Raw genomic sequence first — 12,436 nt, forward strand, 5'->3', positions numbered from 1 at the left:
CACTGTGCTCCCATTTCCTTCTAGAACAACTCCTCATCTGACACCCCAGACAGCCCTGAGCATTTCTACAGTTAATAACAGAGTTTCAAAACACATAAGATCAAAATTGACAGAATGAGAAAGTGACAAGTCCATAGTCATATGGTATCAGATAGAGTAAATAGAAGGAAAACATACGCAAATGTGAATAGAACTGCCAACCAGCTTGGCAATTGGCAGAACTCTTGTCTTTCAAGAGGCAGGAGAACATTAGTCCTAAATATTGACAAAGGTAGACCATACTTTGTACTATAGAACAAGACTCAATAAACTTAAATAACTAAAATAATTTTTTAAAATCACCTAAATACAAAAGTAATGTTAAAAATATGGAAAATCTCTAGAAATGAAACCACACACTTCTAAAACAAAACAGAAGAACAGCCACAACAATAAAACCCTATAAACCCCATAACTTAAAGGAGGTCACAGGCAACCACACAGGTGGTGGTATTGGTGGGAGGGGGTGTTTTTCAAGACAGTGTTTCTCTGTACAACAGTCCAGGCTGTTCTGGAACTTACTCTGTAAACCAGGCTGGCCTTGAACTCACAGAGATCTCCCTGCCTCTGTCTCTCAAGTGCTGGGATTAAAGGTGTGCACTCCGCTGTAGCATTTTCAACCTGATGAATGAAAATTCACATACAACACATTAAAATTTCTGGAACACAGCCTGAGCAGCAAAAGGGGGAAATGTAGACAGACTTATGGCAGGAAAGGAAGGGAGAGACAATCAATCACTGATCTAAGTTCCTACCTAAAAAACATGAGATAGAAAACAAGTTGAAACAAGAGGAAAAGGGAACAAAAAAGATGAAAAATCAATGAAACCAAAAGCTTATTCTTCAAGAAGATTAATAAAATTGGTAAGCTTCTAGTCTGACTTACCTGGAAGAAAAGAAAAAAGGGAACATTGATTACCATTATCTGGACTGAAAATGGTGACATTGGTAGAGAACCTACAGGATTTTGTCTTTTTAACAGTAATTGAATTTTGAAACTGGGTCTCACTACTTATAGCTTGGCCAGTAAGGAATTCTCTATGTAGACTAGGTTGGCCTGGAACTCACAAACTCACAGAGATCCTCCTGCTTCCCAAGTGCTGGGACATCTACTTACTTTAGTGTGTTACTGTGAGCTTTTTTCCTCTCTCCTTCCTTCCTTCCTTCCTTCCTTCCTTCCTTCCTTCCTTCCTTCCTTTTTTCTTTGTTCTTGTTTTGTTTTGTTTTTGAGACAGAGTTTCTCTGGCTGTCCTAGAACTCTCTCCGTCGACTCAGGGATCTGCCTGCCCCTGCTTTCCATTGCTGGGATTGGAGGCATGCGCCACCACTGCCTGGTTCAATTTTCTCTTTCTATCATGTGGGTTGTGGGGATTGAACTCAGGCCATCAAGCTTGGCTGGAAACACCTTTACCTGATCAGCCATCTCACCAGTCCTTACAGGTATTTAAAAGGAAGTAGTATAAGTTTATGCCTATGCTCTTTAGGTAAATTGATAAATCATTTGAGAGACACATGCTATCAAAGGTCACTTGAGAGAGAGAAAACAGCTTCAATAATGACAGACAAGCGGTATATAGTTCAGAAATTCATGAATAGTTTTAACATTTGAAAACCAGTTTAACCCATTATAGTAACTAAGTAAGGAAAAATATGCTTGTCTTAGGTACTTTTCTGTTGCTATGATAAGATCATGACCCTGGCAACTTATAAAAGAGAGCATTTAATATGGTTTATGACTTCAGAGGGGTACAGTCTGTGATAGTTGAGAGAAAGAACAGCTAAGAGCTCACATCTTGAGCCATGACTGTGAGGTAGAGGGAAAGATAGTAGGAATCGTCATCTCTTGGAACCTCAAGACCCAGTGATACACCTCCTCCAACAAGGGTTCCCAGACAGTTTCATCATCTAGAGACCAATCATTCAAATATTTTGGTGGGCTATTCTCTCTCTTTTCAAATTATCTATCTATCTATCTTTCTTTCTTTCTTTCTTTCTTTCTTTCTATTTATTTTTATGTGCATTGATGTTTTGACTGCATATATATCTGTATGAGGGTGTTGGGTACCCGGAACTGGAATTACAGACAGTTGTGAGCTGCCCTGTGGATGCTGGGAATTGAGCCTGGGCTCTCTTGAAGAACAGTCATCTCTCCAACCCCTCATGGGGCCATTCTCATTCAAACCACCACAATCATACCAAGAGATGCAAAACATTCCTTGCTTGACAGTCTTTCACACATATTTATGATAAAATCCTCAAATATATTTATGGAAGTAACTTTGCTGTTCCAGTTAAGTATCTATCAGAACCTATAGTTAACATTGTAGTTACTAGTCAAAGACAAGACACTTTCCCCAAGAATGGGAACAGTGCAAGGTATATCTTCCTACCAATCTTAGCAACATTATTTGAGAGATCCTGCGATAAGGCAAGAAAAATTAATGAGAGGAACACACATTGGAAATGAGGAAATAAAATAATCTTTATTAATAGAAAAGATGATTGTGCATGGAGACACTCCCAACAAATTTAAAAGAAAGCTTCTAGAATATAAAAATTTGGCAATATCACAGATTATATTCTCAGTGCACAAAAAGTTAATTGCAAACAACAACTAAAATTTTGAAGTTTAATTTGTCATTTTCACTCATAAGAAGAAAAGTAATTGACTAGATATGGGTAGGATTTTACACTGATGAAAGAAGACTTAAAGTTATTAAAGGACATAGCATGTACTTATGTGTATACATGTGTGTTCCCATTTGTGGGTGCATGTACACATTTGTGCTTATGAGTTTGGGGTCAGAGGAAAACCTTGGGTATCATTCCTCAGGTTCATCCTCCCTTTTATTTGACACAAAGGTCTGTCACTGGCCTGATCTTTGCTACATTGGCCAAACAAGCTGGCCAGCAAACTTCCCAGGATCCCCTGTCTCCTGTTTCACACAGCACACTTCTTAAAATGAACATTTCCTCTAATACCAGCACAACAGAAACTGGTCACTGGGGAGGGCTGTGGAATGGAGACAAAGCTCAGTGGGGATCATTAGACATTGGTCATTCAGCTCTCACACTAGAAACTTTTCCAGTGTCCTACCTTTTACTTATGTCTCACACCAAATCTTATTTTTCTCTTTGCTCTATAGTTCTTATGTAAAATTTCAAGCGAAGTCCTGTAGCTGCCCTTTCTTTCTCGTACTGTCTCAAGCTAGTTTATCAAGGTATTTTCGTGTGTGTGTGTGTGTGTGTGTGTGTGTGTGTGTACATGATGCATGTGTATTCTGTATGTGTGACTGCATGTTGCTTGAGTTTCTTGTCCTGCCAAGTTGCACAGCCCCAGATAACCACACAGACACTATATTAATTACAAAACTGTTGGTTGATAGTTAGAGCTTCTTATTGGCTAGCTCTATCTTAATTATTAACCCATTTCTATAAATCTATGTATTTCCACATGGTCTTGGCTTACTGGAGAATGCCCAGACCTGTTACGCCTTTGTGGTCTACATGGCATCTCCTTCTGGAGGGCTCTCTCCGCCTACCTTTCCCAGAATTCTCCTTATCTCCTAGTCCCACCTATCTTCCTGGCTTTATTGGCCAAATAGTGTTTACTTCACCAACCAATAAGAGAAGCATGTATACAGAAAGACATCTCCCATCAACTGCAGGTTCACAGATGTCATCTTATACATATGTGACCATGCATATGGAGGTCAGGGGACAGTCTCATGCGTTGGCCCTCCTCCTTTATCTTGTTTGAGGCAGGGTCTTTTTGTGACTCCCTGATGTATACACCAGACTAGCTGGCCTGCAAGCATCCATGGATTCTCTTGCCCCTACCTTTCTCTCTCCAGATGAGCACTCATGCATTCAGCAATTTATGTGGGTTCTGGGAATTCTACCTCAGGTTGTGCTGCTTGCACAGCAACAGATGCTCTACCCAGTGAGCCATTTCCCCAATGTCTTAAGATGTGTTTTTAAATAAAGATTGATAAAATATTTCAGAGTGAGAAAGAGGAAATTAACCTCAGTGGAATATTATGCAAAGATCCTGTTGACTTTGTACAGATATTTGTAAACATAAAAGGCAAGATATTCTTATATTTTTTATGGCAATAGCAGTCTTGTGGGAATGAAGAACCCGGATAAGGCAGGTCACTAGAAAGACTTCCCCAAAGAGGACAAGCTATGTAGCTCTCCATCTGCCCTTCCTTCTATTTACTGGACAGTCAACAAACACAGTAGGGAGTTTTTTTCCTATTCCACCAGCCAGCTCCCAAATAGTGATACAGAAACTTAAAATTAACTATGAAAGCTTAGCCTTTAGCTTAGACTTGTTTCAACTAGCTCTTATAACCTAAATTAACCAATTTATATTAATATATGTTCTATCACATGGCATTATTGCTCTTCTGTCTTGCATCTCCTGTCTCTTCTGCATGTTCCCTGGTACCTCTCTGGCATAATCCATGTGCCTTGACTCCTTTTCCTCTTCCTCTCTCTACCTGGATCCCACCTATCTCTCCTGCCTAGATATTGGTCACTCAGGTCTTTATTAAGTCAATCAGAAGGCACCTTAGGCAGAGACACATCTTTACAGTGTACACCAGTACTCCACAACAGAACACCTGTGTATTCCAGGCACAGGTGAACACTGAGACATGAAGAAAAATAATATTTCGTCTTGATACTTTAAATACCCAGCTCAGGGAGAGATCAACATATAAACACACTCTTGAAGTATAAAGTAACTAGGGAGAGTTTAACTTGCTTGACAAGTTTTGGGAAAGAAACTACAATTCACATGTGGTGTTCACTCTTCAAATTTCTGCCTCAACAGTGACAGTCCTCCTGTGGACAACACAGATGATGCTATGGAGCCAGACTTCTTGCCAAATGTTCTGGAATTCTTTTGACAATGTCTGTCATCATGGTGTGCTGGGAAATTTTAAATGCAAGTGTACGCCTCAGGACGCTGCTGATGGGTTCTGATTTTTGTTTTTCAGTCAACTTGATGAAAGCTAGAGTCATCTGGGAAAGGGGAACTGCAATCGAGAAAGCACTCTCAACAGACTGTCCTGTCGGCAAGCCTGTGGAACAACTTCTCGATTAAAGCCCAGCTCACTGTGGGTGGTGCCATTCCCGGGCAGGTTGTCCTGAGTTGTATAAGAAAGCAGGTGGAGCAAGGCATGGAAAGCAAGCCGGGGGCTGCACTCCTCCATGGATGCTTCTTCAGTTCCTGCCTCCCGGTTCTTGCCTTGAGTTCCTCCTCTGAGATCTTTCATGTTGGGCTGCGATGTGGACTGTGAGCTGAAATAAGCCCTTTCCTCCCCGAGTTGCTTTTGGTCATGGTGTCTCATCACTGGGTAGATGGGTAGACTCTGTTTCTAACTAGCAGACTATTGTGTTTTGAGAACTGACCACCACAAGGCAGTGCTATGAGGGCTAGGTAAAGGCCACAGATGAAGCTCTTAACACCGTGTCTGACGGAGGTCCAGCCAAGTAAGTGCTATTGTTTGAAAGAGTATGATTTGTGTATTGCAATGCTTGGACATGACAGTAGAGGGAGCACAGCAATTAGGAACGAGACTTTAGAAACCTCAGATCAGAGTTCTCAGCCTGTGGGTTGTGATCGCTTTGCGGGTGTCGAATGACGCTTTCATAGGAAACACCTAAGACCATTGGGAAAGCACAGATATTTACATTATGAATCATAATAGTAACAAATTATAGTCATGAAGTAGAAACAAAATAATTTTATGGTTGGGAGTCACAACATGAGGAACTGTGTTACAGGGTCACAGCATTAGGAAGGTTGAGAACACTGCCTTAGAAATTAAGACTTTCTGAGGCAGGGTTTTTCTGTGCTATCCTGGCTGTCCTGGAACTCGCTCTGTAGCTGAGGTTGGCTTTGAACTCATAAATATCTGCCTGCCTCTACTTCCCAAGTGCCATAATTAAAGGTGTGAGCCACCATTTTGCTTCTACTTGCCATCTGTGTAATAAGGCAGACGAGATAGTGGAGGAACAACCTCTGACCTCCTAAGTTCCCCCATAACCTGGCAAATCGGTCTGTTACCAACAGCTAGTGTTGACTGGGCAGCATCAGCCCTCTGATCTTCCCAAGCATTTTATATGGAATCTATATTGCCGTCTCTACAGAAAGGAGACTGAGACTCAGAGAGTTCAGGGGAATGGCACTACCAGAAGGAGGCACAGCAGAACCAGAACCTGTCTTCCTGAAGCCTGCAATTGAGACTTTCCCTCTCGGGAAAGGACAATGGAGCACCCAGAATAAGGTTCCTAGTCCAGTGCAGGTACTGTCTTTTGGGGAGGAAAGGGGAGCCTGTGGGCTTTTGAGTTTGAGCTTCTTCATAGGGAATTCATTTTAGGACTTAGTTTGCTTGTTTCACTTGGATACTTTTCATTGTTTGGTTCTAAGGTGGGCCAGGGCCAATGGGGGAGGGGTACTTAACTAGTCAGACGGTGGGGTTAGAGTCCTTTCTGAGATACCTCCATGAAATGGAGAGCCAGAGGCTGAAGACAGACACATCAATAAAGATGCATGCCTTTCACAAAGACTCCCCCGGGAACGCCCCTTGGGAGAAGTGATTGCAGTGGATAGGGGTGTTGCAAATAGCCAGTGCTCTCTGTCATCTGCCCACTTCCACGTGTGGCTCCAAGGTATTTTGAGGGGCTTTGAGAGATTAAACTACTTTTCTAATAATATTTTGCTTTCCAGCAAGTTGATGTTTGCACTTGTTACAATAAATGCTGGGCGAAATAGTTGATGCTTTAACACACGTCAAAGGAGGCAGCGCCAAATGAAACCACCATCTCACGCACTTAGAAAAAACGTTAGCACTAATTAGCTAAAGAATATTGTTGATAAAGTGGTTTAAAAGCCTTACAGAATCTCAGACCTTCAAGGTTCATCTTTTATTAGTACGTATGGGGAAATAGGACGGTGCATGTGAAGGCATAAATGGGTCTCTTGGGGGGAAAGCACTGGCTCAGTTGTCTGACTTGACAAAGGGAGTCTATTACTACTGGCAAGCTGGAGAGCTTTCAAGCCAAACTTTAAATGGGGAAACTCTATTCCCCACCACGAGATCCACAGTTTCCCAGTATGTAAGGGGTCCATGGTAAACTTCTACCATGGTAGACGAAATGTCCCAGCATTTAGGCTGTCTGCATAAGTCACAGGCAAATGACTAGTGCAGTGTAAAACCACATGTGGATAAGAGTTCCACCAAAACACAAGATTCAAAGGGCTAATCCAGGGGCAGAGTTCTTGCCTAGGGTGCCCAAGGCCCTGGGTTTGATCCCCAACTCCAAGGAGAAAGCCACACAAAGTGAAATGCAAGTCAGACCGATGGAGTTTGCTCAAAAAATAGATATAACAGCTTTTGATAAGGTTTCAGGCTATACAAAAATAGCTGGCTCCTGAGAAACTACCACTTACTGAGAGTGTGGTTTCAAAGCGTAACTTTGTTATCCAAAAGGACATTGTAATAACTCATCCCTTTTCAATTGTATGGTGATGTCAGTCTGGATTTTATTCAAATATCTTAACCAAAATGCTGTTTTACAACATATGAACTGCAGAAGCAAATATGAGCACCCGACTGTCCTCACGACAGACTTGAAGGAGATTTAAAGAATGTAAATCAGAACAGGAGAGGTGGTACAGCCTATAATCCTAGCTTGGGAGACAGAGGCAGGAGGGCCTGGAGTTCAAGGTCATGTTCCAAAGTGAGTTTGAGGTCAGTTTGGACTACTTGAGACCCTGTCTCAAAGCAAACCCTAAAGCTACTTTTTTCACTGAACTTTTATGCCGAAGACATTCTTGTTTTTCATAAAACATGTTCGTTTTAACATATAATGGGCATGTTATTGGAAGACTGAATAGGTTCCTCCAGATTTGAGTTTCAATAGAGTTAACAATTATTGCAAAATTGTAATATGCAAACACGGGGGATGCTCGTCAATTTTTAAAAAGTATTAAGGTATTTCAAGAACTGCTTGAGAACAGCTAGAGGAGTCACGAGGAGAGAAAGAGAAGACATGTTTTGTGCAGCAGGCACTCGATAGTTAAATGTAACAACAAGGACACGAAAACCAATGTGACTAATACTCTAAGGCAGGAAGTAAAAGTGTCAAGTCAGTGGTCTCTACCTTTGTTGTCTAGGACGGTAGCCACTAGCCATCAGGGGCTTTTAGACACATGAAAGAAATGCAGTCCCAACCTAGAGCTTCATGTCCCCAAGTGTTCAACATGAAGGAACACTGAGTAGCTAACACAGGAATTTAAGTTTTTACACTGATTATATCCAGAAAGGTTAATATAGATATTAGGTGATTTGTGCTATGGGAGCTAATTTAATCTACTTCTTTCTATTTAAACGAGGGTGGGCCTGGGGAAATGGCTCAGCGGGTAAAACACTTGCATGTAAGTGTGGGGACTTGAGCTGCATCTCCAGAACCCATGTGAAGTTGGACGATGCAGGAGAATCCCCAGCAGCTTTCAGGCTACCGGGCTGTCTGACTTGGGGGTAACAGGAGACCCAGAAACAGGGTTAGAAGGTGAGGACTGACACTGGACATCGTTTTCTGACTTTCACTTGAAATCTGCGGCATGGCAGCATTCTCTTGTGCCCTGCACACACACACCCATACCCTGAAAGTGACAGGGGGAGGTGGAGAGGGAGGGAGGAAGAGACAGACAGAGAACAAGAACACGAGGCAGACCAAAAGTCCAAGGATACATTCCGTTTCTCTCATACAGTCGTGGTTCGGAAAGAAGAATAAAAGAAACTCAAAGTAGGAAAAAGTACTGCGGGCTTGGGGCATTGCTGAAGTCTTCACAAAGGCTAGGATTTCACTGCATGGGGTGGCCAGAGTGGAGATGCAGCCAGGGGATCATGGGTAGTGAATGATGACAGTGTCAAACAGGCTCCTCTGAGTTGCACCAATCTGCTCCTGGGAGGGAGAAAAGTTTCCTGGGTAGGTTGGGGCCAAACTAAACTGAACTTGGGCACCAAAATTTGGCTCTGTAGGTATGTAAGCAGAGAATGACTCGCAGAAGACAACCAGAGTTCTCTAGCAGTCTATGGATTGCCTGAAGTGGACTTTATTCATGGGAACTGAGCAACCCAGGCTTCTAGAATCTTCCCCGTGGTTAAGCAGCCAGGATCTGGCCTTCCTGGGCCATAAACGTACAAAGCTGACCACAATGTTGGTTGACACATGGCGGGAAATGGGTGACACTGGTGATATTTTGTCACTTGGGAGAGAAGGATTCAGTTGGTGTGATGATCTTTGTTGAGTGTGACGCATCCTTTTCGCCTAGGCATTCTCCCCTAGACACACGTGTGTCCAGACAGGGCATGGTTTTCTACCTTGCAGTCCGCTCATTTGTTTTGCTGAGCCCTTGTAGACCTGTTTAAGGTAGTGTGATGCCGAAGGTGATGGCTCAGTGGCTATTCTCCTGTATAACTTTGCTCCCTGCCTGGACCTCAGGGTCTCCGGACAGAACGTAAGATTTAGAACCAAATGGCATCGAGGTTCCACCCAGCTCTGTGGTTCTAGAACAGGCTCCTGTCACAAAGATGGAGCACACCTCACAGTTACCAGAACAAGGTTACTTAGAGTAGGAGGGAGCTGGCCAGAGAGGGCAGACCCTGGGAACCTTCACAGGAGTCGGCCCAAACCTCCGAGAGAGGCTGGTCTCTCACAGGAGAGCAGACCTGCGGGAGGTTAGTGTGTTGGTCCTGGTTGCCCAGCCCTCCCATTCCAGGGCTGGCTCACCAGAAAGACTGAGGATTTGTTTGAGGAAAGCAGGGATCCCGGGCCTTTAGCTCAGGCGCAGAGGATCTCTTCTTGTCTGAGAAAAACAAAAAGAAAGAGTGTGTAGCCTATCGGGCCGTTAGCACTTGTGAGATTGGCTGCTAGGGATGGGGGCTGTGCTCCTTAAGGGGGCTTCAGCCTGACTTTGTAAAGCACTTCTAGAACAGAGTGGGTGGGAAGCGACTAGAGTCCCAGAAACTCGAACACTGACGCACAGGAAAGTCTCAAGTGGGTGGAGAAATGCAAATCCCCTAGTGGCATGGCGTCAGCGGCTGTGGACCCTGAAGGTCGATTCTGACTTTGGACTTGATCAGTAGCAGCACCTGGACGGAGGGAGAGCCAGGTAAGCCCGGCAGCCTCATCGCATCGCACCGTGTGTGGCCTCTTCGTGGGAGGAAAAGCTGCTCCCGGCAGTTGGCATTGTTTTGCTTGTTTGAACATGCCCGGGGAGGGGTGCCTATGCGAAGAAGGCTCTCATGTCTTACACTCAAATCACTCACTAAAATCATCTTCCAAAGAGCTGAAGTTCTGGCGCGCGGATCTTCCTGGAGGAGGGGGAAGTTGCGGCATCCTGAAGTTGAGCCTCCGGTGGGGTGGGGGCTGTGACTGCGGCGGCGGAGGTGTGTCCGCTGGGGGCTGGAAGAGAGCCCTCTTCGTTTTCTGTAGCCGGCCGAGAGCTGTGATGTCTGACCTGAGATGGGCATAACTGGGTTTCAGGGAAGCAGCACCCAGCTTGGGTGGTGGGTAACTGTGGCTTTGAGAAGTGAGTGGTGTTGCAGGGTGGGTGGCCGGCGAAGGGGCCAGGGTAAACACAGCACTGCTGGCTCTGGACCAGGAACCCGATGCTGGGGAAGGAGCTGCCAGGCACTCAGGTTTTAGATGGAAAATACCTGTCCTGCGGTAGGAGAGTAAGCCCCTTAGAGAGTGAAAACAGAGACACCTCGCTGGGGGTCTGGAAACAAGACAGCAACACCCCCCCCAAAAAAACAAACACACAAATGAACAAAACCCTTTAATTTCTTAAAGTTTCACTTACTGTTTTAATGTTTATTAACATTTATTTAATGTTTTAGAAAAGTAATTTGAAACGTAAATTATCAAATCCGTTCACATCCCCTACCCTCAAATCTTCTGTTCTCCCCGGAGTATTCCCTTTCAACTTCTTGCTTTGTTTTATGTTTGTTTTTAAACCCACGAAGTTCACTTAGTGAGTGCTACCTGTGTTCGCATGGGTGATGGATGCTAGACTGTCTACTGGAATATGGGTAGCTTCGGGGCGGGGGCGGGGGGGGGGAATCCATCCCTGAAGAACACTGACACTCCCCCCCCCCAGCAACCGTCAGTTGCCATAGTAGTTCCTCAGCCAGGGGTGGGACTGGCAAGCTCAAGCCAGCAAGGTCTACAGGCTTTCACCTCCAGGGTCAGACCATGAGAGGAGGGTCCTTCTGCACTCTGTTTCGGCCTTGATTCGAAAGAGCATCTTTACTGAGTGATCTACCTGTTAGACACATTTTTAGATAGAAAACAGACTTGCATTCAAACCATGGAAAGGATTTAGCAATAGAAACAATGAAAGGGGCTCTGCTGTCTCCATCCCACCCACCCCCCTTCATTGTACCAAGGCTTTGTTGCTGGTAGGAGAGAAGAATGTTCCAATTTTGTTCCCAGATCTGGGAGGTTTGTCAGAGATACACGCTGTTGTGGGTAGAAGTCACATGCCCTCTTTGGCCCTCATTTGTTTCAAGAGTTTGTAAACCCAGAGATGCTTTCTATCCTACCTATTCGTGGTGCCATTAGGAAGGATGAGCATGTGTCTTTAAAAAGCATTTAAGGCTCACTCACAGCATACCTGCAATGACCAATTGCGAGTGTTCATGAGCAGAAAGTCATATGCAAGATCAAGATGGTTTCTCTCCCTAACTACTTTCTCCTGATCGATACACAGCTTTTTTGGTACACTTGAGAACATTTAGTGGAAGCTCAAGGAAAGGATGTTTAACAATGTTCCCCCTGAATCCTGAAGACTGTATATACTCAATTTGTTCTGTAAGCAAAAGGAAACATGCTGTACCTCCAAGATGTGAAAGTTTTTCCTTTGACTTAACATTACTAATCAAGAATTCTGCATTCCAAAAGAGCAAAGCACAGTAACTTCAGTGGGATTACATCATAAACATGTTTCTAAGCTAGGAAGTATATTTACAGCCTCCATGCTGGCCAGAGTGGTGATATATAGGCTATATGAGAAGAACACACTTCTCTGTGTGTTTGTTATAGAAATGGGATGGTTTATGCTACTTTAACTTGAGAGCGTAACTGTGGTCAGATGCAAGGTGGACTTTGTATGTAAAAAGGCTTTACCCAACCATAAATCACTAGAGAAAAAGAAAAGTGTTTATGGGTTTAGTAACGTTTTGCATGAATATAGCTAGAACCCTGGAGAAGTGCATGCATGCACTTCCTCAGGAAGCTGCCACACAACTGGACTCGAGTCCAGTGCGTAAAGCTGACTGTAGAGTTCAGACAAACATGAAATAAAGAAAACCAT

The 12,436-nt window shown here is 43.8% G+C and overlaps 1 protein-coding gene across 2 annotated transcripts in view; it reads left to right on the plus strand.

The window, feature by feature from the left end:
• The first annotated feature begins 9,696 nt into the window (after positions 1 to 9,696).
• Positions 9,697 to 12,436, plus strand: part of Stat4 (signal transducer and activator of transcription 4) — a 92,484-nt gene continuing 89,744 nt past the window's right edge. For both annotated transcript variants that reach the window (XM_021235566.2, XM_013123968.3), the window contains exon 1: positions 9,697 to 10,231. The gene's annotated coding sequence lies outside the window, so the exon portion shown is untranslated. The remainder of the gene's footprint in view (positions 10,232 to 12,436) is intronic.

The sequence above is a fragment of the Mesocricetus auratus genome, unplaced genomic scaffold, assembly GCF_017639785.1.
Source record: "Mesocricetus auratus isolate SY011 unplaced genomic scaffold, BCM_Maur_2.0 Super-Scaffold_100010, whole genome shotgun sequence".
Lineage (NCBI taxonomy): Eukaryota > Metazoa > Chordata > Mammalia > Rodentia > Cricetidae > Mesocricetus > Mesocricetus auratus.